The sequence below is a fragment of the Osmerus mordax genome, chromosome 17 (genome assembly GCF_038355195.1).
Source record: "Osmerus mordax isolate fOsmMor3 chromosome 17, fOsmMor3.pri, whole genome shotgun sequence".
NCBI lineage: Eukaryota > Metazoa > Chordata > Actinopteri > Osmeriformes > Osmeridae > Osmerus > Osmerus mordax.
Window position 1 is genome coordinate 14,671,452 of NC_090066.1, and position 20,667 is coordinate 14,692,118.

Genomic DNA, 20,667 nt, shown 5'->3' on the forward strand with positions numbered 1-20,667 from the left:
GGACGACAGGAGAGAGTGGCTTGTGTCGCAATGAAGATGACGACCAGCTGCATCGAGGGGGTGCTGTCTGCGTTGGGAGATAGACTGCAGAACGTGCAGCGGAGCTGTACTTTAGGGGAAACTGCCAAAAGACGAAAAAAAAAGAAGACGGTATTGGACAATGCTGGCGTCTATCCCGCTACCTCTTGCATGATAAGCGAACGCCGTACCATTTCGGCAGTGCACCTTGGAGTCTCGGAATGCTGCTAGCTCCCGTTTCGTTGCTTTCTTGACATCCACTTGAATTTGCAGCGAAAAAAGCGCCTGGTGGCGTGGGCCAAACACGACCGGTTGTTTCACGCCGACACGAGGTGGCGCCGAGGACACCACGTTTCCGTTGCTTCACAAGGCGTCATTGGCCTGTTAGCTCAGTTGGTCAGAGCGTGGTGCTAATCACGCCAAGGTCATGGGTTCGATCCCCTTACGGGCCATTTAGAGCTTTTTGGAGGTCTTTTCCTTCCTTCCCCGCATTTGTGGCCAGGCTTCGCCATGCTCATGAAGACAGTGGTCTCCGTGCCGAAATAGCTCAGTTGGGAGAGCGTTAGACTGAAGATCTAAAGGTCCCTGGTTCGATCCCGGGTTTCGGCAAAGCTTTGGCGTCTCCAAAGTAGAGTCTACTCAAGGAAGTGGTTGACGGTGCGTTTTCTCAAAGGTCACGCCAAAGCACTGCTGACCGCTGACTGGTCAAAGAAATGCGCGACACGGGACGTACTGCATAAACTTGTCCCTTTTAAATATCTGAGGTGAGAGCGCAGCGCTGTGCACCAGTGGCCCGTGTTTTCCCTCCATTGGATGAAATGTCAAGCCGCAAAACGCCCCCGCCGATTGAGGATTTGGAGACGTTCCTGTGCTTGCCGCTAAAAGGACGACAGGAGAGAGTGGCTTGTGTCGCGATGAAGATGACGACCAGCTGCATCGAGGGGGTGCTGTCTGCGTTGGGAGATAGACTGCAGAACGTGCAGCGGAGCTGTACTTTAGGGGAAACTGCCAAAAGACGAAAAAAAAAGAAGACGGTATTGGACAATGCTGGCGTCTATCCCGCTACCTCTTGCATGATAAGCGAACGCCGTACCATTTCGGCAGTGCACCTTGGAGTCTCGGAATGCTGCTAGCTCCCGTTTCGTTGCGTTCTTGACATCCACTTGAATTTGCAGCGAAAAAAGCGCCTGGTGGCGTGGGCCAAACACGACCGGTTGTTTCACGCCGACACGAGGTGGCGCCGAGGACACCCCGTTTCCATTGCTTCACATGCCGTCATTGGCCTGTTAGCTCAGTTGGTCAGAGCGTGGTGCTAATAACGCCAAGGTCACGGGTTCGATCCCCTTACGGGCCACTGAGAGCTTTTTGGAGGCCTTTTCCTTCCTTCCTTCCCCGCGTTTGTGGCCAGACTTCGACATGCTACTGAAGACAGTGGTCTTCGTGCCGAAATAGCTCAGTTGGGAGAGCGTTAGACTGAAGATCTAAAGGTCCCTGTTTCGATCCCGGGTTTCGGCAAAGCTTTGGCGTCTCCAAAGTAGAGTCTACTCAAGGAAGTGGTTGACGGTGCGTTTTCTCAAAGGTCACGCCAAAGCACTGCTGACCGCTGACTGGTCAAAGAAATGCGCGACACGGGACGTACTGCATAAACTTGTCCCTTTTAAATATCTGAGGTGAGAGCGCAGCGCTGTGCACCAGTGGCCCGTGTTTTCCCTCCATTGGATGAAATGTCAAGCCGCAAAACGCCCCCGCCGATTGAGGATTTGGAGACGTTCCTGTGCTTGCCGCTAAAAGGACGACAGGAGAGAGTGGCTTGTGTCGCGATGAAGATGACGACCAGCTGCATCGAGGGGGTGCTGTCTGCGTTGGGAGATAGACTGCAGAACGTGCAGTGGAGCTGTACTTTAGGGGAAACTGCCAATAGACGAAAAAGAAGAAGACGGTATTGGTGAATGCTGGCGTCTATCCCGCTACCTCTTGCATGATAAGCGAACGCCGTACCATTTCGGCAGTGCACCTTGGAGTCTCGGAATGCTGCTAGCTCCCGTTTCGTTGCGTTCTTGACATCCACTTGAATTTGCAGCGAAAAAAGCGCCTGGTGGCGTGGTCCAAACACGACCGGTTGTTTCACGCCGACACGAGGTGGCGCCGAGGACACCCCGTTTCCGTTCCTTCACATGCAGTCATTGGCCTGTTAGCTCAGTTGGTCAGAGCGTGGTGCTAATAACGCCAAGGTCACGGGTTCGATCCCCTTACGGGCCACTGAGAGCTTTTTGGAGGTATTTTCCTTCCTTCCCCGCGTTTGTGACCAGGCTTCGACATGCTACTGAAGACAGAGGTGTCTCTGCCGAAATAGCTCAGTTGGGAGAGCGTTAGACTGAAGATCTAAAGGTCCCTGGTTCGATCCTGGGTTTCGGCAAAGCTTTGCCGTCTCCAAAGTAGAGTCTTCTCAAGGAAGTGGTTGACGGTGTGTTTTCTCAAAGGTCACGCCAAAGCACTGCTGACCGCTGACTGGTCAAAGAAATGCGCGACACGGGACGTACTGCATAAACTTGTCCCTTTTAAATATCTGAGGTGAGAGCGCAGCGCTGTGCACCAGTGGCCCATGTTTTCCCTCCATTGGATGAAATGTCAAGCCGCAAAACGCCCCCGCCGATTGAGGATTTGGAGACGTTCCTGTGCTTGCCGCTAAAAGGACGACAGGAGAGAGTGGCTTGTGTCGCGATGAAGATGACGAACAGCTGCATCGAGGGGGTGCTGTCTGCGTTGGGAAATAGACTGCAGAACGTGCAGCGGAGCTGTACTTTAGGGGAAACTGCCAAAAGACGAAAAAAAAAGAAGACGGTATTGGACAATGCTGGCGTCTATCCCGCTACCTCTTGCATGATAAGCGAACGCCGTACCATTTCGGCAGTGCACCTTGGAGTCTCGGAATGCTGCTAGCTCCCGTTTCGTTGCTTTCTTGACATTCACTTGAATTTGCAGCGAAAAAAGCGCCTGGTGGCGTGGGCCAAACACGACCGGTTGTTTCACGCCGACAGGAGGTGGCGCCGAGGACACCACGTTTCCGTTGCTTCACATGGCGTCATTGGCCTGTTAGCTCAGTTGGTCAGAGCGTGGTGCTAATAACGCCAAGGTCACGGGTTCGATCCCCTTACAGGCCATTGAGAGCTTTTTGGAGGTCTTTTCCGTCCTTCCCTGCGTTTGTGGCTAGGCTTCGACATGCTACTGAAGACAGAGATCTCTGTGCCGAAATAGCTCAGTTGGGAGAGCGTTAGACTGAAGATCTAAAGGTCCCTGGTTCGATCCCGGGTTTCGGCAAAGCTTTGGCGTCTCCAAAGTAGAGTCTACTCAAGGAAGTGGTTGACGGTGGTTTTCTCAAAGGTCAAGCCGAAGCACTGCTGACCGCTGACTGGTCAAAGAAATGCGCGACACGGGACGTACTGCATAAACTTGTCCCTTTTAAATATCTGAGGTGAGAGCGCAGCGCTGTGCACCAGTGGCCCGTGTTTTCCCTCCATTGGATGAAATGTCAAGCCGCAAAACGCCCCCGCCGATTGAGGATTTGGAGACGTTCCTGTGCTTGCCGCTAAAAGGACGACAGGAGAGAGTGGCTTGTGTCGCCATGAAGATGACGACCAGCTGCATCGAGGGGGTGCTGTCTGCGTTGGGAGATAGACTGCAGAAAGTGCAGCGGAGCTGTACTTTAAGGGAAACTGCCAAAAGACGAAAAAGAAGAAGACGGTATTGGACAATGCTGGCGTCTATCCCGCTACCTCTTGCATGATAAGCGAACGCCGTACCATTTCGGCAGTGCACCTTGGAGTCTCGGAATGCTGCTAGCTCCCGTTTCGTTGCTTTCTTGACATCCACTTGAATTTGCAGCGAAAAAAGCGCCTGGTGGCGTGGGCCAAACACGACCGGTTGTTTCACGCCGACACGAGGTGGCGCCGAGGACACCCCGTTTCCGTTGCTTCACATGCCGTCATTGGCCTGTTAGCTCAGTTGGTCAGAGCGTGGTGCTAATAACGCCAAGGTCACGGGTTCGATCCCCTTACGGGCCACTGAGAGCTTTTTGGAGGTCTTTTCCTTCCTTCCCCGCGTTTGTGGCCAGACTTCGACATGCTACTGAAGACAGTGGTCTCTGTGCCGAAATAGCTCAGTTGGGAGAGTGTTAGACTGAAGTTCTGAAGGTCCCTGGTTCGATCCCGGGTTTCGGCAAAGCTTTGGCGTCTCCAAAGTAGAGTCTACTCAAGGAAGTGGTTGACGCTGAGTTTTCTCAAAGGTCACGCCAAAGCACTGCTGACCGCTGACTGGTCAAAGAAATGCGCGACACGGGACGTACTGCATAAACTTGTCCCTTTTAAATATCTGAGGTGAGAGCGCAGCGCTGTGCACCAGTGGCCCGTGTTTTCCCTCCATTGGATGAAATGTCAAGCCGCAAAACGCCCCCGCCAATTGAGGATTTGGAGACGTTCCTGTGCTTGCCGCTAAAAGGACGACAGGAGAGAGTGGCTTGTGTCGCGATGAAGATGACGACCAGCTGCATCGAGGGGGTGCTGTCTGCGTTGGGAGATAGACTGCAGAACGTGCAGCGGAGCTGTACTTTAGGGGAAACTGCCAAAAGACGAAAAAAAAAGAAGACGGTATTGGACAATGCTGGCGTCTATCCCGCTACCTCTTGCATGATAAGCGAACGCCGTACCATTTCGGCAGTGCACCTTGGAGTCTCGGAATGCTGCTAGCTCCCGTTTCGTTGCTTTCTTGACATCCACTTGAATTTGCAGTGAAAAAAGCGCCTGGTGGCGTGGGCCAAACACGACCGGTTGTTTCACGCCGACACGAGGTGGCGCCGAGGACACCACGTTTCCGTTGCTTCTCAAGGCGTCATTGGCCTGTTAGCTCAGTTGGTCAGAGCGTGGTGCTAATAACGCCAAGGTCACGGGTTCGATCCCCTTACGGGCCACTGAGAGCTTTTTGGAGGTCTTTTCCTTCCTTCCCCGCGTTTGTGGCCAGGCTTCGACATGCTACTGAAGACAGAGGTCTCTGTGCCGAAATAGCTCAGTTGGGAGAGCGTTAGACTGAAGATCTAAAGGTCTCTGGTTCGATCCCGGGTTTCGGCAAAGCTTTGGCGTCTCCAAAGTAGAGTCTACTCAAGGAAGTGGTTGACGGTGCGTTTTCTCAAAGGTCACGCCAAAGCACTGCTGACCGCTGACTGGTCAAAGAAATGCGCGACACGGGACGTACTGCATAAACTTGTCCCTTTTAAATATCTGAGGTGAGAGCGCAGCGCTGTGCACCAGTGGGCCGTGTTTTCCCTCCATTGGATGAAATGTCAAGCCGCAAAACGCCCCCGCCGATTGAGGATTTGGAGACGTTCCTGTGCTTGCCGCTAAAAGGACGACAGGAGAGAGTGGCTTGTGTCGCGATGAAGATGACGACCAGCTGCATCGAGGGGGTGCTGTCTGCGTTGGGAGATAGACTGCAGAACGTGCAGCGGAGCTGTACTTTAGGGGAAACTGCCAAAAGACGGAAAAAAAAGAAGACGGTATTGGACAATGCTGGCGTCTATCCCGCTACCTCTTGCATGATAAGCGAACGCCGTACCATTTCGGCAGTGCACCTTGGAGTCTCGGAATGCTGCTAGCTCCCGTTTCGTTGCGTTCTTGACATCCACTTGAATTTGCAGCGAAAAAAGCGCCTGGTGGCGTGGGCCAAACACGACCGGTTGTTTCACGCCGACACGAGGTGGTGCCGAGGACACCACGTTTCCGTTGCTTCACATGGCGTCATTTGCCTGTTAGCTCAGTTGGTCAGAGCGTGGTGCTAATAACGCCAAGGTCACGGGTTCGATCTCCTTACGGACCATTGAGAGCTTCCTGGAGGTCTTTTCCTTCCTTCCCCGCGTTTGTGGCCAGGCTTCGACATGCTACTGAAGACAGTGGTCTCCGTGCCGAAATAGCTCAGTTGGGAGAGCGATAGACTGAAGATCTAAAGGTCCCTGGTTCGATCCTGGGTTTCGGCAAAGCTTTGGCGTCTCCAAAGTAGAGTCTACTCAAGGAAGTGGTTGACGGTGTGTTTTCTCAAAGGTCACGCCAAAGCACTGCTGACCGCTGACTGGTCAAAGAAATGCGCGACACGGGACGTACTGCATAAACTTGTCCCTTTTAAATATCTGAGGTGAGAGCGCGGCGCTGTGCACCAGTGGGCCGTGTTTTCCCTCCATTGGATGAAATGTCAAGCCGCAAAACGCCCCCGCCGATTGAGGATTTGGAGACGTTCCTCTTCTTGCCGCTAAAAGGACGACAGGAGAGAGTGGCTTGTGTCGCGATGAAGATGACGACCAGCTGCATCGAGGGGGTGCTGTCTGCGTTGGGAGATAGACTGCAGAACGTGCAGCGGAGCTGTACTTTAGGGGAAACTGCCAAAAGACGAAAAAGAAGAAGACGGTATTGGACAATGCTGGCGTCTATCCCGCTACCTCTTGCATGATAAGCGAACGCCGTACCATTTTGGCAGTGCACCTTGGAGTCTCGGAATGCTGCTAGCTCCCGTTTCGTTGCTTTCTTGACATCCACTTGAATTTGCAGCGAAAAAAGCGCCTGGTGGCGTGGGCCAAACACGACCGGTTGTTTCACGCCGACACGAGGTGGTGCCGAGGACACCACGTTTCCGTTGCTTCCCATGGCGTCATTTGCCTGTTAGCTCAGTTGGTCAGAGCGTGGTGCTAATAACGCCAAGGTCACGGGTTCGATCCCCTTACGGGCCATTGAGAGCTTTTTGAAGGTCTTTTCCTTCCTTCCCCGCGTTTGTGGCCAGGCTTCGCCATGCTACTGAAGACAGTGGTCTCCGTGCCGAAATAGCTCAGTTGGGAGAGCGTTAGACTGAAGATCTAAAGGTCCCTGGTTCGATCCCTGGTTTCGGCAAAGCTTTGCCGTCTCCAAAGTAGAGTTTACTCAAGAAAGTGGTTGACGGTGCGTTTTCTCAAAGGTCACGCCAAAGCACTGCTGACCGCTGACTGGTCAAAGAAATGCGCGACACGGGACGTACTGCATAAACTTGTCCCTTTTAAATATCTGAGGTGAGAGCGCAGCGCTGTGCACCAGTGGGCCGTGTTTTCCCTCCATTGGATGAAATGTCAAGCCGCAAAACGCCCCCGCCGATTGAGGATTTGGAGACGTTCCTCTTCTTGCCGCTAAAAGGACGACAGGAGAGAGTGGCTTGTGTCGCGATGAAGATGACGACCAGCTGCATCGAGGGGGTGCTGTCTGCGTTGGGAGATAGACTGCAGAACGTGCAGCGGAGCTGTACTTTAGGGGAAACTGCCAAAAGACAAAAAAAAAAGAAGACGGTATTGGACAATGCTGGCGTCTATCCCGCTACCTCTTGCATGATAAGCGAACGCTGTACCTTTTCGGCAGTGCACCTTGGAGTCTCGGAATGCTGCTAGCTCCCGTTTCGTAGCGTTCTTGACATCCACTTGAATTTGCAGCGAAAAAAGCGCCTGGTGGCGTGGGCCAAACACGACCGGTTGTTTCACGCCGACACGAGGTGGCGCCGAGGACACCCCGTTTCCGTTGCTTCACATGCTGTCATTGGCTTGTTAGCTCAGTTGGTCAGAGCGTGGTGCTAATAACGCCAAGGTCACGGGTTCGATCCCCTTACGGGCCACTGAGAGCTTTTTGGAGGTCTTTTCCTTCCTTCCCCGCGTTTGTGACCAGGCTTCGACATGCTACTGAAGACAGAGGTCTCTGTGCCGAAATAGCTCAGTTGGGAGAGCGTTAGACTGAAGATCTAAAGGTCCCTGGTTCGATCCCGGGTTTCGGCAAAGCTTTGGCGTCTCCAAAGTAGAGTCTACTCAAGGAAGTGGTTGACGGTGCGTTTTCTCAAAGGTCACGCCAAAGCACTGCTGACCGCTGACTGGTCAAAGAAATGCGCGACACGGGACGTACTGCATAAACTTGTCCCTTTTAAATATCTGAGGTGAGAGCGCAGCGCTGTGCACCAGTGGGCCGTGTTTTCCCTCCATTGGATGAAATGTCAAGCCGCAAAACGCCCCCGCCGCCGATTGAGGATTTGGAGACGTTCCTGTGCTTGCCGCTAAAAGGACGACGGGAGAGAGTGGCTTGTGTCGCGATGAAGATGACGACCAGCTGCATCGAGGGGGTGCTGTCTGCGTTGGGAGATAGACTGCAGAACGTGCAGCGGAGCTGTACTTTAGGGGAAACTGCCAAAAGACGAAAAAAAAAGAAGACGGTATTGGACAATGCTGGCGTCTATCCCGCTACCTCTTGCATGATAAGCGAACGCCGTACCATTTCGGCAGTGCACCTTGAAGTCTCGGAATGCTGCTAGCTCCCGTTTCGTTGCGTTCTTGACATCCACTTGAATTTGCAGCGAAAAAAGCGCCTGGTGGCGTGGGCCAAACACGACCGGTTGTTTCACGCCGACACGAGGTGGCGCCGAGGACACCCCGTTTCCGTTGCTTCACATGCCGTCATTGGCCTGTTAGCTCAGTTGGTCAGAGCGTGGTGCTAATAACGCCAAGGTCACGGGTTCGATCTCCTTACGGGCCACTGAGAGCTTTTTGGAGGTCTTTTCCTTCCTTCCCCGTGTTTGTGGCCAGGCTTCGACATGCTACTGAAGACAGAGGTCTCCGTGCCGAAATAGCTCAGTTGGGAGAGCATTAGACTGAAGATCTAAAGGTCCCTGGTTCGATCCCGGATTTTGGCAAAGCTTTGCCGTCTCCAAAGTAGAGTCTACTCAAGGAAGTGGTTGACGGTGCGTTTTCTCAAAGGTCACGCCAAAGCACTGCTGACCGCTGACTGGTCAAAGAAATGCGCAACACGGGACGTACTGCATAAACTTGTCCCTTTTAAATATCTGAGGTGAGAGCGCAGCGCTGTGCACCAGTGGCCCGTGTTTTCCCTCCATTGGATGAAATGTCAAGCCGCAAAACGCCCCCGCCGATTGAGGATTTGGAGACGTTCCTGTGCTTGCCGCTAAAAGGACGACAGAAGAGAGTGGCTTGTGTCGCGATGAAGATGACGACCAGCTGCATCGAGGGGGTGCTGTCTGCGTTGGGAGATAGACTGCAGAACGTGCAGCGGAGCTGTACTTTAGGGGAAACTGCCAAAAGACGAAAAAGAAGAAGATGGTATTGGACAATGCTGGCGTCTATCCCGCTACCTCTTGCATGATAAGCGAATGCCGTACCATTTCGGCAGTGCACCTTGGAGTCTCGGAATGCTGCTAGCTCCCGTTTCGTTGCGATCTTGACATCCACTTGAATTTGCAGCGAAAAAAGCGCCTGGTGGCGTGGGCCAAACACGACCGGTTGTTTCACGCCGACACGAGGTGGCGCCGAGGACACCCCGTTTCCGTTCCTTCACATGCAGTCATTGGCCTGTTAGCTCAGTTGGTCAGAGTGTGGTGCTAATAACGCCAAGGTCACGGGTTCGATCTCCTTACGGGCCACTGAGAGCTTTTTGGAGGTCTTTTCCTTCCTTCCCCGCGTTTGTGACCAGGCTTCGACATGCTACTGAAGACAGAGGTGTCTGTGCCGAAATAGCTCAGTTGGGAGAGCGTTAGACTGAAGATCTAAAGGTCCCTGGTTCGATCCCGGGTTTCGGCAAAGCTTTGGCGTCTCCAAAGTAGAGTCTACTCAAGGAAGTGGTTGACGGTGTGTTTTCTCAAAGGTCACGCCAAAGCACTGCTGACCGCTGACTGGTCAAAGAAATGCGCGACACGGGACGTACTGCATAAACTTGTCCCTTTTAAATATCTGAGGTGAGAGCGCAGCGCTGTGCACCAGTGGCCCGTGTTTTCCCTCCATTGGATGAAATGTCAAGCCGCAAAACGCCCCCGCCGATTGAGGATTTGGAGACGTTCCTGTGCTTGCCGCTAAAAAGACGACAGGAGAGACCAGCTGCACCCCCTCGATGACGACCAGCTGCATCGAGGGGGTGCTGTCTGCGTTGGGAGATAGACTGCAGAACGTGCAGCGGAGCTGTACTTTAGGGGAAACTGCCAAAAGACGAAAAGGAAGACGGTATTGGACAATCCTGGCGTCTATCCCGCTACCTCTTGCATGATAAGCGAACGCCGTACCATTTCGGCAGTGCACCTTGGAGTCTCGGAATGCTGCTAGCTCCCGTTTCGTTGCGATCTTGACATCCACTTGAATTTGCAGCGAAAAAAGCGCCTGGTGGCGTGGGCCAAACACGACCGGTTGTTTCACGCCGACACGAGGTGGCGCCGAGGACACCCCGTTTCCGTTCCTTCACATGCAGTCATTGGCCTGTTAGCTCAGTTGGTCAGAGTGTGGTGCTAATAACGCCAAGGTCACGGGTTCGATCTCCTTACGGGCCACTGAGAGCTTTTTGGAGGTCTTTTCCTTCCTTCCCCGCGTTTGTGACCAGGCTTCGACATGCTACTGAAGACAGAGGTGTCTGTGCCGAAATAGCTCAGTTGGGAGAGCGTTAGACTGAAGATCTAAAGGTCCCTGGTTCGATCCCGGGTTTCGGCAAAGCTTTGGCGTCTCCAAAGTAGAGTCTACTCAAGGAAGTGGTTGACGGTGTGTTTTCTCAAAGGTCACGCCAAAGCACTGCTGACCGCTGACTGGTCAAAGAAATGCGCGACACGGGACGTACTGCATAAACTTGTCCCTTTTAAATATCTGAGGTGAGAGCGCAGCGCTGTGCACCAGTGGCCCGTGTTTTCCCTCCATTGGATGAAATGTCAAGCCGCAAAACGCCCCCGCCGATTGAGGATTTGGAGACGTTCCTGTGCTTGCCGCTAAAAGGACGACAGGAGAGAGTGGCTTGTGTCGCGATGAAGATGACGACCAGCTGCATCGAGGGGGTGCTGTCTGCGTTGGGAGATAGACTGCAGAACGTGCAGCGGAGCTGTACTTTAGGGGAAACTGCCAAAAGACGAAAAAAAAAGAAGACGGTATTGGACAATGCTGGCGTCTATCCCGCTACCTCTTGCATGATAAGCGAACGCCGTACCATTTCGGCAGTGCACCTTGAAGTCTCGGAATGCTGCTAGCTCCCGTTTCGTTGCGTTCTTGACATCCACTTGAATTTGCAGCGAAAAAAGCGCCTGGTGGCGTGGGCCAAACACGACCGGTTGTTTCACGCCGACACGAGGTGGCGCCGAGGACACCCCGTTTCCGTTGCTTCACATGCCGTCATTGGCCTGTTAGCTCAGTTGGTCAGAGCGTGGTGCTAATAACGCCAAGGTCACGGGTTCGATCCCCTTACGGGCCACTGAGAGCTTTTTGGAGGTCTTTTCCTTCCTTCCCCGTGTTTGTGGCCAGGCTTCGACATGCTACTGAAGACAGAGGTCTCCGTGCCGAAATAGCTCAGTTGGGAGAGCATTAGACTGAAGATCTAAAGGTCCCTGGTTCGATCCCGGATTTTGGCAAAGCTTTGCCGTCTCCAAAGTAGAGTCTACTCAAGGAAGTGGTTGACGGTGCGTTTTCTCAAAGGTCACGCCAAAGCACTGCTGACCGCTGACTGGTCAAAGAAATGCGCAACACGGGACGTACTGCATAAACTTGTCCCTTTTAAATATCTGAGGTGAGAGCGCAGCGCTGTGCACCAGTGGCCCGTGTTTTCCCTCCATTGGATGAAATGTCAAGCCGCAAAACGCCCCCGCCGATTGAGGATTTGGAGACGTTCCTGTGCTTGCCGCTAAAAGGACGACAGAAGAGAGTGGCTTGTGTCGCGATGAAGATGACGACCAGCTGCATCGAGGGGGTGCTGTCTGCGTTGGGAGATAGACTGCAGAACGTGCAGCGGAGCTGTACTTTAGGGGAAACTGCCAAAAGACGAAAAAGAAGAAGATGGTATTGGACAATGCTGGCGTCTATCCCGCTACCTCTTGCATGATAAGCGAATGCCGTACCATTTCGGCAGTGCACCTTGGAGTCTCGGAATGCTGCTAGCTCCCGTTTCGTTGCGATCTTGACATCCACTTGAATTTGCAGCGAAAAAAGCGCCTGGTGGCGTGGGCCAAACACGACCGGTTGTTTCACGCTGACACGAGGTGGCGCCGAGGACACCCCGTTTCCGTTCCTTCACATGCAGTCATTGGCCTGTTAGCTCAGTTGGTCAGAGTGTGGTGCTAATAACGCCAAGGTCACGGGTTCGATCTCCTTACGGGCCACTGAGAGCTTTTTGGAGGTCTTTTCCTTCCTTCCCCGCGTTTGTGACCAGGCTTCGACATGCTACTGAAGACAGAGGTGTCTGTGCCGAAATAGCTCAGTTGGGAGAGCGTTAGACTGAAGATCTAAAGGTCCCTGGTTCGATCCCGGGTTTCGGCAAAGCTTTGCCGTCTCCAAAGTAGAGTCTACTCAAGGAAGTGGTTGACGGTGTGTTTTCTCAAAGGTCACGCCAAAGCACTGCTGACCGCTGACTGGTCAAAGAAATGCGCGACACGGGACGTACTGCATAAACTTGTCCCTTTTAAATATCTGAGGTGAGAGCGCAGCGCTGTGCACCAGTGGCCCGTGTTTTCCCTCCATTGGATGAAATGTCAAGCCGCAAAACGCCCCCGCCGATTGAGGATTTGGAGACGTTCCTGTGCTTGCCGCTAAAAAGACGACAGGAGAGACCAGCTGCACCCCCTCGATGACGACCAGCTGCATCGAGGGGGTGCTGTCTGCGTTGGGAGATAGACTGCAGAACGTGCAGCGGAGCTGTACTTTAGGGGAAACTGCCAAAAGACGAAAAGGAAGACGGTATTGGACAATCCTGGCGTCTATCCCGCTACCTCTTGCATGATAAGCGAACGCCGTACCATTTCGGCAGTGCACCTTGGAGTCTCGGAATGCTGCTAGCTCCCGTTTCGTTGCGTTCTTGACATCCACTTGAATTTGCAGCGAAAAAAGCGCCTGGTGGCGTGGGCCAAACACGACCGGTTGTTTCACGCCGACACGAGGTGGCGCCGAGGACACCCCGTTTCCGTTGCTTCACATGCCGTCATTGGCCTGTTAGCTCAGTTGGTCAGCGCGTGGTGCTAATATCGCCAAGGTCACAGGTTTGATCTCCTTACGGGCCATTGAGAGCTTTTTGGAGGTCTTTTCCTTCCTTCCCCGCGTTTGTGGCTAGGCTTCGACATGCTACTGAAGACAGAGGTCTCCGTGCCGAAGTAAAGCAGTTGGGAGAGTGTTAGACTGAAGATCTTAAGGTCCCTGGTTCGATCCAGGGTTTCGTCAAAACTTTGCTGTCTCCAAAGTAGAGTCTGCTCAAGGAAGTGGTTGACGGTGCGTTTTCTCAAAGGTCACGCCAAAGCACTGCTGACCGCTGACTGGTCAAAGAAATGCGCAACACGGGACGTACTGCATAAACTTGTCCCTTTTAAATATCTGAGGTGAGAGCGCAGCGCTGTGCACCAGTGGGCCGTGTTTTCCCTCCATTGGATGAAATGTCAAGCCGCAAAACGCCCCCGCCGATTGAGGATTTGGAGACGTTCCTGCGCTTGCCGCTAAAAGGACGACAGGAGAGAGTGGCTTGTGTCGCGATGAAGATGACGACCAGCTGCATCGAGGGGGTGCTGTCTGCGTTGGGAGATAGACTGCAGAACGTGCAGCGGAGCTGTACTTTAGGGGAAACTGCCAAAAGACGAAAAAGAAGAAGACGGTATTGGACAATGCTGGCGTCTATCCCGCTACCTCTTGCATGATAAGCGAACGCCGTACCATTTCGGCAGTGCACCTTGGAGTCTCGGAATGCTGCTAGCTCCCGTTTCGTTGCGTTCTTGACATCCACTTGAATTTGCAGCGAAAAAAGCGCCTGGTGGCGTGGGCCAAACACGACCGGTTGTTTCACGCCGACACGAGGTGGCGCCGAGGACACCCCGTTTCCGTTGCTTCACATGCCGTCATTGGCCTGTTAGCTCAGTTGGTCAGAGCGTGGTGCTAATAACGCCAAGGTCACGGGTTCGATCCCCTTACGGGCCACTGAGAGCTTTTTGGAGGTCTTTTCCTTCCTTCCCCGCTTTTGTGACCAGGCTTCGACATGCTACTGAAGACAGAGGTGTCTGTGCCGAAATAGCTCAGTTGGGAGAGTGTTAGACTGAAGATCTAAAGGTCCCTGGTTCGATCCCGGGTTTCGGCAAAGCTTTGCCGTCTCCAAAGTAGAGTCTACTCAAGGAAGTGGTTGACGGTGTGTTTTCTCAAAGGTCACGCCAAAGCACTGCTGACCGCTGACTGGTCAAAGAAATGCGCGACACGGGACGTACTGCATAAACTTGTCCCTTTTAAATATCTGAGGTGAGAGCGCAGCGCTGTGCACCAGTGGCCCGTGTTTTCCCTCCATTGGATGAAATGTCAAGCCGCAAAACGCCCCCGCCGATTGAGGATTTGGAGACGTTCCTGTGCTTGCCGCTAAAAGGACGACAGGAGAGAGTGGCTTGTGTCGCGATGAAGATGACGACCAGCTGCATCGAGGGGGTGCTGTCTGCGTTGGGAGATAGACTGCAGAACGTGCAGCGGAGCTGTACTTTAGGGGAAACTGCCAAAAGACGAAAAGGAAGACGGTATTGGACAATCCTGGCGTCTATCCCGCTACCTCTTGCATGATAAGCGAACGCCGTACCATTTCGGCAGTGCACCTTGGAGTCTCGGAATGCTGCTAGCTCCCGTTTCGTTGCGATCTTGACATCCACTTGAATTTGCAGCGAAAAAAGCGCCTGGTGGCGTGGGCCAAACACGACCGGTTGTTTCACGCCGACACGAGGTGGCGCCGAGGACACCCCGTTTCCGTTCCTTCACATGCAGTCATTGGCCTGTTAGCTCAGTTGGTCAGAGTGTGGTGCTAATAACGCCAAGGTCACGGGTTCGATCTCCTTACGGGCCACTGAGAGCTTTTTGGAGGTCTTTTCCTTCCTTCCCCGCGTTTGTGACCAGGCTTCGACATGCTACTGAAGACAGAGGTGTCTGTGCCGAAATAGCTCAGTTGGGAGAGCGTTAGACTGAAGATCTAAAGGTCCCTGGTTCGATCCCGGGTTTCGGCAAAGCTTTGGCGTCTCCAAAGTAGAGTCTACTCAAGGAAGTGGTTGACGGTGTGTTTTCTCAAAGGTCACGCCAAAGCACTGCTGACCGCTGACTGGTCAAAGAAATGCGCGACACGGGACGTACTGCATAAACTTGTCCCTTTTAAATATCTGAGGTGAGAGCGCAGCGCTGTGCACCAGTGGCCCGTGTTTTCCCTCCATTGGATGAAATGTCAAGCCGCAAAACGCCCCCGCCGATTGAGGATTTGGAGACGTTCCTGTGCTTGCCGCTAAAAGGACGACAGGAGAGAGTGGCTTGTGTCGCGATGAAGATGACGACCAGCTGCATCGAGGGGGTGCTGTCTGCGTTGGGAGATAGACTGCAGAACGTGCAGCGGAGCTGTACTTTAGGGGAAACTGCCAAAAGACGAAAAAAAAAGAAGACGGTATTGGACAATGCTGGCGTCTATCCCGCTACCTCTTGCATGATAAGCGAACGCCGTACCATTTCGGCAGTGCACCTTGAAGTCTCGGAATGCTGCTAGCTCCCGTTTCGTTGCGTTCTTGACATCCACTTGAATTTGCAGCGAAAAAAGCGCCTGGTGGCGTGGGCCAAACACGACCGGTTGTTTCACGCCGACACGAGGTGGCGCCGAGGACACCCCGTTTCCGTTGCTTCACATGCCGTCATTGGCCTGTTAGCTCAGTTGGTCAGAGCGTGGTGCTAATAACGCCAAGGTCACGGGTTCGATCCCCTTACGGGCCACTGAGAGCTTTTTGGAGGTCTTTTCCTTCCTTCCCCGTGTTTGTGGCCAGGCTTCGACATGCTACTGAAGACAGAGGTCTCCGTGCCGAAATAGCTCAGTTGGGAGAGCATTAGACTGAAGATCTAAAGGTCCCTGGTTCGATCCCGGATTTTGGCAAAGCTTTGCCGTCTCCAAAGTAGAGTCTACTCAAGGAAGTGGTTGACGGTGCGTTTTCTCAAAGGTCACGCCAAAGCACTGCTGACCGCTGACTGGTCAAAGAAATGCGCAACACGGGACGTACTGCATAAACTTGTCCCTTTTAAATATCTGAGGTGAGAGCGCAGCGCTGTGCACCAGTGGCCCGTGTTTTCCCTCCATTGGATGAAATGTCAAGCCGCAAAACGCCCCCGCCGATTGAGGATTTGGAGACGTTCCTGTGCTTGCCGCTAAAAGGACGACAGAAGAGAGTGGCTTGTGTCGCGATGAAGATGACGACCAGCTGCATCGAGGGGGTGCTGTCTGCGTTGGGAGATAGACTGCAGAACGTGCAGCGGAGCTGTACTTTAGGGGAAACTGCCAAAAGACGAAAAAGAAGAAGATGGTATTGGACAATGCTGGCGTCTATCCCGCTACCTCTTGCATGATAAGCGAATGCCGTACCATTTCGGCAGTGCACCTTGGAGTCTCGGAATGCTGCTAGCTCCCGTTTCGTTGCGATCTTGACATCCACTTGAATTTGCAGCGAAAAAAGCGCCTGGTGGCGTGGGCCAAACACGACCGGTTGTTTCACGCTGACACGAGGTGGCGCCGAGGACACCCCGTTTCCGTTCCTTCACATGCAGTCATTGGCCTGTTAGCTCAGTTGGTCAGAGTGTGGTGCTAATAACGCCAAGGTCACGGGTTCGATCTCCTTACGGGCCACTGAGAGCTTTTTGGAGGTCTTTTCCTTCCTTCCCCGCGTTTGTGACCAGGCTTCGACATGCTACTGAAGACAGAGGTGTCTGTGCCGAAATAGCTCAGTTGGGAGAGCGTTAGACTGAAGATCTAAAGGTCCCTGGTTCGATCCCGGGTTTCGGCAAAGCTTTGCCGTCTCCAAAGTAGAGTCTACTCAAGGAAGTGGTTGACGGTGTGTTTTCTCAAAGGTCACGCCAAAGCACTGCTGACCGCTGACTGGTCAAAGAAATGCGCGACACGGGACGTACTGCATAAACTTGTCCCTTTTAAATATCTGAGGTGAGAGCGCAGCGCTGTGCACCAGTGGCCCGTGTTTTCCCTCCATTGGATGAAATGTCAAGCCGCAAAACGCCCCCGCCGATTGAGGATTTGGAGACGTTCCTGTGCTTGCCGCTAAAAAGACGACAGGAGAGACCAGCTGCACCCCCTCGATGACGACCAGCTGCATCGAGGGGGTGCTGTCTGCGTTGGGAGATAGACTGCAGAACGTGCAGCGGAGCTGTACTTTAGGGGAAACTGCCAAAAGACGAAAAGGAAGACGGTATTGGACAATCCTGGCGTCTATCCCGCTACCTCTTGCATGATAAGCGAACGCCGTACCATTTCGGCAGTGCACCTTGGAGTCTCGGAATGCTGCTAGCTCCCGTTTCGTTGCGTTCTTGACATCCACTTGAATTTGCAGCGAAAAAAGCGCCTGGTGGCGTGGGCCAAACACGACCGGTTGTTTCACGCCGACACGAGGTGGCGCCGAGGACACCCCGTTTCCGTTGCTTCACATGCCGTCATTGGCCTGTTAGCTCAGTTGGTCAGCGCGTGGTGCTAATATCGCCAAGGTCACAGGTTTGATCTCCTTACGGGCCATTGAGAGCTTTTTGGAGGTCTTTTCCTTCCTTCCCCGCGTTTGTGGCTAGGCTTCGACATGCTACTGAAGACAGAGGTCTCCGTGCCGAAGTAAAGCAGTTGGGAGAGTGTTAGACTGAAGATCTTAAGGTCCCTGGTTCGATCCAGGGTTTCGTCAAAACTTTGCTGTCTCCAAAGTAGAGTCTGCTCAAGGAAGTGGTTGACGGTGCGTTTTCTCAAAGGTCACGCCAAAGCACTGCTGACCGCTGACTGGTCAAAGAAATGCGCAACACGGGACGTACTGCATAAACTTGTCCCTTTTAAATATCTGAGGTGAGAGCGCAGCGCTGTGCACCAGTGGGCCGTGTTTTCCCTCCATTGGATGAAATGTCAAGCCGCAAAACGCCCCCGCCGATTGAGGATTTGGAGACGTTCCTGCGCTTGCCGCTAAAAGGACGACAGGAGAGAGTGGCTTGTGTCGCGATGAAGATGACGACCAGCTGCATCGAGGGGGTGCTGTCTGCGTTGGGAGATAGACTGCAGAACGTGCAGCGGAGCTGTACTTTAGGGGAAACTGCCAAAAGACGAAAAAGAAGAAGACGGTATTGGACAATGCTGGCGTCTATCCCGCTACCTCTTGCATGATAAGCGAACGCCGTACCATTTCGGCAGTGCACCTTGGAGTCTCGGAATGCTGCTAGCTCCCGTTTCGTTGCGTTCTTGACATCCACTTGAATTTGCAGCGAAAAAAGCGCCTGGTGGCGTGGGCCAAACACGACCGGTTGTTTCACGCCGACACGAGGTGGCGCCGAGGACACCCCGTTTCCGTTGCTTCACATGCCGTCATTGGCCTGTTAGCTCAGTTGGTCAGAGCGTGGTGCTAATAACGCCAAGGTCACGGGTTCGATCCCCTTACGGGCCACTGAGAGCTTTTTGGAGGTCTTTTCCTTCCTTCCCCGCTTTTGTGACCAGGCTTCGACATGCTACTGAAGACAGAGGTGTCTGTGCCGAAATAGCTCAGTTGGGAGAGTGTTAGACTGAAGATCTAAAGGTCCCTGGTTCGATCCCGGGTTTCGGCAAAGCTTTGCCGTCTCCAAAGTAGAGTCTACTCAAGGAAGTGGTTGACGGTGTGTTTTCTCAAAGGTCACGCCAAAGCACTGCTGACCGCTGACTGGTCAAAGAAATGCGCGACACGGGACGTACTGCATAAACTTGTCCCTTTTAAATATCTGAGGTGAGAGCGCAGCGCTGTGCACCAGTGGCCCGTGTTTTCCCTCCATTGGATGAAATGTCAAGCCGCAAAACGCCCCCGCCGATTGAGGATTTGGAGACGTTCCTGTGCTTGCCGCTAAAAGGACGACAGGAGAGAGTGGCTTGTGTCGCGATGAAGATGACGACCAGCTGCATCGAGGGGGTGCTGTCTGCGTTGGGAGATAGACTGCAGAACGTGCAGCGGAGCTGTACTTTAGGGGAAACTGCCAAAAGACGAAAAAAAAAGAAGACGGTATTGGACAATGCTGGCGTCTATCCCGCTACCTCTTGCATGATAAGCGAACGCCGTACCATTTCGGCAGTGCACCTTGGAGTCTCGGAATGCTGCTAGCTCCCGTTTCGTTGCGTTCTTGACATCCACTTGAATTTGCAGCGAAAAAAGCGCCTGGTGGCGTGGGCCAAACACGACCGGTTGTTTCACGCCGACATGAGGTGGCGCCGAGGACACCCCGTTTCCGTTGCTTCACATGCCGTCATTGGCCTGTTAGCTCAGTTGGTCAGAGCGTGGTGCTAATAACGCCAAGGTCACGGGTTCGATCCCCTTACGGGCCACTGAGAGCTTTTTGGAGGTCTTTTCCTTCCTTCCCCGCGTTTGTGGCCAGACTTCGACATGCTACTGAAGACAGAGGTCTCTGTGCCGAAATAGCTCAGTTGGGAGAGCGTTAGACTGAAGATCTAAAGGTCCCTGGTTCGATCCCGGGTTTCGGCAAAGCTTTGCCGTCTCCAAAGTAGAGTCTAGTCAAGGAAGTGGTTGACGGTGCGTTTTCTCAAAGGTCACGCCAAAGCACTGCTGACCGCTGACTGGTCAAAGAAATGCGCGACACGGGACGTACTGCATAAACTTGTCCCTTTTAAATATCTGAGGTGAGAGCGCAGCGCTGTGCACCAGTGGCCCGTGTTTTCCCTCCATTGGATGAAATGTCAAGCCGCAAAACGCCCCCGCCGATTGAGGATTTGGAGACGTTCCTGTGCTTGCCGCTAAAAGGACGACAGGAGAGAGTGGCTTGTGTCGCGATGAAGATGACGACCAGCTGCATCGAGGGGGTGCTGTCTGCGTTGGGAGATAGACTGCAGAACGTGCAGCGGAGCTGTACTTTAGGGGAAACTGCCAAAAGACGAAAAAAAAAGAAGACGGTATTGGACAATGCTGGCGTCTATCCCGCTACCTCTTGCATGATAAGCGAACGCCGTACCATTTCGGCAGTGCACCTTGGAGTCTCGGAATGCTGCTAGCTCCCGTTTCGTTGCTTTCTTGACATTCACTTGAATTTGCAGCGAAAAAAGCGCCTGGTGGCGTGGGCCAAACACGACCGGTTGTTTCACGCCGACAGGAGGTGGCGCCGAGGACACCACGTTTCCGTTGCTTCACATGGCGTCATTGGCCTGTTAGCTCAGTTGGTCAGAGCGTGGTGCTAATAACGCCAAGGTCACGGGTTCGATCCCCTTACAGGCCATTGAGAGCTTTTTGGAGGTCTTTTCCGTCCTTCCCTGCGTTTGTGGCTAGGCTTCGACATGCTACTGAAGACAGAGATCTCCGTGCCGAAATAGCTCAGTTGGGAGAGCGTTAGACTGAAGATCTAAAGGTCCCTGGTTCGATCCCGGGTTTCGGCAAAGCTTTGGCGTCTCCAAAGTAGAGTCTACTCAAGGAAGTGGTTGACGGTGCGTTTTCTCAAAGGTCAAGCCGAAGCACTGCTGACCGCTGACTGGTCAAAGAAATGCGCGACACGGGACGTACTGCATAAACTTGTCCCTTTTAAATATCTGAGGTGAGAGCGCAGCGCTGTGCACCAGTGGCCCGTGTTTTCCCTCCATTGGATGAAATGTCAAGCCGCAAAAC

At 53.4% G+C, this 20,667-nt stretch overlaps 31 non-coding genes across 31 annotated transcripts; all 31 read left to right on the top strand.

Moving 5' to 3' along the window:
• The first annotated feature begins 554 nt into the window (after nucleotides 1-554).
• On the top strand, nucleotides 555-627 carry trnaf-gaa (transfer RNA phenylalanine (anticodon GAA)). The gene has a single exon. It is a non-coding gene; the product is annotated as a tRNA-Phe (tRNA).
• Nucleotides 628-1,298: 671 nt separating this feature from the next.
• Nucleotides 1,299-1,372, top strand: trnai-aau (transfer RNA isoleucine (anticodon AAU)). The gene has a single exon. It is a non-coding gene; the product is annotated as a tRNA-Ile (tRNA).
• Nucleotides 1,373-1,460: 88 nt separating this feature from the next.
• Nucleotides 1,461-1,533, top strand: trnaf-gaa (transfer RNA phenylalanine (anticodon GAA)). Its single transcript has one exon. It is a non-coding gene; the product is annotated as a tRNA-Phe (tRNA).
• A 670-nt stretch (nucleotides 1,534-2,203) lies between these two features.
• On the top strand, nucleotides 2,204-2,277 carry trnai-aau (transfer RNA isoleucine (anticodon AAU)). Its single transcript has one exon. It is a non-coding gene; the product is annotated as a tRNA-Ile (tRNA).
• Nucleotides 2,278-2,361: 84 nt separating this feature from the next.
• trnaf-gaa (transfer RNA phenylalanine (anticodon GAA)) lies at nucleotides 2,362-2,434 on the top strand. Its single transcript has one exon. It is a non-coding gene; the product is annotated as a tRNA-Phe (tRNA).
• A 671-nt stretch (nucleotides 2,435-3,105) lies between these two features.
• Nucleotides 3,106-3,179, top strand: trnai-aau (transfer RNA isoleucine (anticodon AAU)). Its single transcript has one exon. It is a non-coding gene; the product is annotated as a tRNA-Ile (tRNA).
• An 84-nt stretch (nucleotides 3,180-3,263) lies between these two features.
• Nucleotides 3,264-3,336, top strand: trnaf-gaa (transfer RNA phenylalanine (anticodon GAA)). The gene has a single exon. It is a non-coding gene; the product is annotated as a tRNA-Phe (tRNA).
• A 669-nt stretch (nucleotides 3,337-4,005) lies between these two features.
• Nucleotides 4,006-4,079, top strand: trnai-aau (transfer RNA isoleucine (anticodon AAU)). The gene has a single exon. It is a non-coding gene; the product is annotated as a tRNA-Ile (tRNA).
• An 84-nt stretch (nucleotides 4,080-4,163) lies between these two features.
• trnaf-gaa (transfer RNA phenylalanine (anticodon GAA)) lies at nucleotides 4,164-4,236 on the top strand. The gene has a single exon. It is a non-coding gene; the product is annotated as a tRNA-Phe (tRNA).
• Nucleotides 4,237-4,907: 671 nt separating this feature from the next.
• On the top strand, nucleotides 4,908-4,981 carry trnai-aau (transfer RNA isoleucine (anticodon AAU)). Its single transcript has one exon. It is a non-coding gene; the product is annotated as a tRNA-Ile (tRNA).
• Nucleotides 4,982-5,065: 84 nt separating this feature from the next.
• trnaf-gaa (transfer RNA phenylalanine (anticodon GAA)) lies at nucleotides 5,066-5,138 on the top strand. The gene has a single exon. It is a non-coding gene; the product is annotated as a tRNA-Phe (tRNA).
• A 1,730-nt stretch (nucleotides 5,139-6,868) lies between these two features.
• Nucleotides 6,869-6,941, top strand: trnaf-gaa (transfer RNA phenylalanine (anticodon GAA)). The gene has a single exon. It is a non-coding gene; the product is annotated as a tRNA-Phe (tRNA).
• An 829-nt stretch (nucleotides 6,942-7,770) lies between these two features.
• Nucleotides 7,771-7,843, top strand: trnaf-gaa (transfer RNA phenylalanine (anticodon GAA)). Its single transcript has one exon. It is a non-coding gene; the product is annotated as a tRNA-Phe (tRNA).
• An 832-nt stretch (nucleotides 7,844-8,675) lies between these two features.
• trnaf-gaa (transfer RNA phenylalanine (anticodon GAA)) lies at nucleotides 8,676-8,748 on the top strand. The gene has a single exon. It is a non-coding gene; the product is annotated as a tRNA-Phe (tRNA).
• Nucleotides 8,749-9,576: 828 nt separating this feature from the next.
• Nucleotides 9,577-9,649, top strand: trnaf-gaa (transfer RNA phenylalanine (anticodon GAA)). The gene has a single exon. It is a non-coding gene; the product is annotated as a tRNA-Phe (tRNA).
• An 821-nt stretch (nucleotides 9,650-10,470) lies between these two features.
• On the top strand, nucleotides 10,471-10,543 carry trnaf-gaa (transfer RNA phenylalanine (anticodon GAA)). The gene has a single exon. It is a non-coding gene; the product is annotated as a tRNA-Phe (tRNA).
• Nucleotides 10,544-11,214: 671 nt separating this feature from the next.
• On the top strand, nucleotides 11,215-11,288 carry trnai-aau (transfer RNA isoleucine (anticodon AAU)). Its single transcript has one exon. It is a non-coding gene; the product is annotated as a tRNA-Ile (tRNA).
• Nucleotides 11,289-11,372: 84 nt separating this feature from the next.
• trnaf-gaa (transfer RNA phenylalanine (anticodon GAA)) lies at nucleotides 11,373-11,445 on the top strand. Its single transcript has one exon. It is a non-coding gene; the product is annotated as a tRNA-Phe (tRNA).
• Nucleotides 11,446-12,273: 828 nt separating this feature from the next.
• Nucleotides 12,274-12,346, top strand: trnaf-gaa (transfer RNA phenylalanine (anticodon GAA)). Its single transcript has one exon. It is a non-coding gene; the product is annotated as a tRNA-Phe (tRNA).
• A 1,564-nt stretch (nucleotides 12,347-13,910) lies between these two features.
• On the top strand, nucleotides 13,911-13,984 carry trnai-aau (transfer RNA isoleucine (anticodon AAU)). The gene has a single exon. It is a non-coding gene; the product is annotated as a tRNA-Ile (tRNA).
• Nucleotides 13,985-14,068: 84 nt separating this feature from the next.
• trnaf-gaa (transfer RNA phenylalanine (anticodon GAA)) lies at nucleotides 14,069-14,141 on the top strand. Its single transcript has one exon. It is a non-coding gene; the product is annotated as a tRNA-Phe (tRNA).
• An 825-nt stretch (nucleotides 14,142-14,966) lies between these two features.
• Nucleotides 14,967-15,039, top strand: trnaf-gaa (transfer RNA phenylalanine (anticodon GAA)). Its single transcript has one exon. It is a non-coding gene; the product is annotated as a tRNA-Phe (tRNA).
• Nucleotides 15,040-15,710: 671 nt separating this feature from the next.
• On the top strand, nucleotides 15,711-15,784 carry trnai-aau (transfer RNA isoleucine (anticodon AAU)). The gene has a single exon. It is a non-coding gene; the product is annotated as a tRNA-Ile (tRNA).
• An 84-nt stretch (nucleotides 15,785-15,868) lies between these two features.
• Nucleotides 15,869-15,941, top strand: trnaf-gaa (transfer RNA phenylalanine (anticodon GAA)). Its single transcript has one exon. It is a non-coding gene; the product is annotated as a tRNA-Phe (tRNA).
• An 828-nt stretch (nucleotides 15,942-16,769) lies between these two features.
• trnaf-gaa (transfer RNA phenylalanine (anticodon GAA)) lies at nucleotides 16,770-16,842 on the top strand. The gene has a single exon. It is a non-coding gene; the product is annotated as a tRNA-Phe (tRNA).
• A 1,564-nt stretch (nucleotides 16,843-18,406) lies between these two features.
• trnai-aau (transfer RNA isoleucine (anticodon AAU)) lies at nucleotides 18,407-18,480 on the top strand. The gene has a single exon. It is a non-coding gene; the product is annotated as a tRNA-Ile (tRNA).
• An 84-nt stretch (nucleotides 18,481-18,564) lies between these two features.
• trnaf-gaa (transfer RNA phenylalanine (anticodon GAA)) lies at nucleotides 18,565-18,637 on the top strand. Its single transcript has one exon. It is a non-coding gene; the product is annotated as a tRNA-Phe (tRNA).
• A 671-nt stretch (nucleotides 18,638-19,308) lies between these two features.
• trnai-aau (transfer RNA isoleucine (anticodon AAU)) lies at nucleotides 19,309-19,382 on the top strand. The gene has a single exon. It is a non-coding gene; the product is annotated as a tRNA-Ile (tRNA).
• An 84-nt stretch (nucleotides 19,383-19,466) lies between these two features.
• trnaf-gaa (transfer RNA phenylalanine (anticodon GAA)) lies at nucleotides 19,467-19,539 on the top strand. The gene has a single exon. It is a non-coding gene; the product is annotated as a tRNA-Phe (tRNA).
• Nucleotides 19,540-20,210: 671 nt separating this feature from the next.
• trnai-aau (transfer RNA isoleucine (anticodon AAU)) lies at nucleotides 20,211-20,284 on the top strand. The gene has a single exon. It is a non-coding gene; the product is annotated as a tRNA-Ile (tRNA).
• Nucleotides 20,285-20,368: 84 nt separating this feature from the next.
• trnaf-gaa (transfer RNA phenylalanine (anticodon GAA)) lies at nucleotides 20,369-20,441 on the top strand. The gene has a single exon. It is a non-coding gene; the product is annotated as a tRNA-Phe (tRNA).
• Nucleotides 20,442-20,667: the final 226 nt, after the last annotated feature.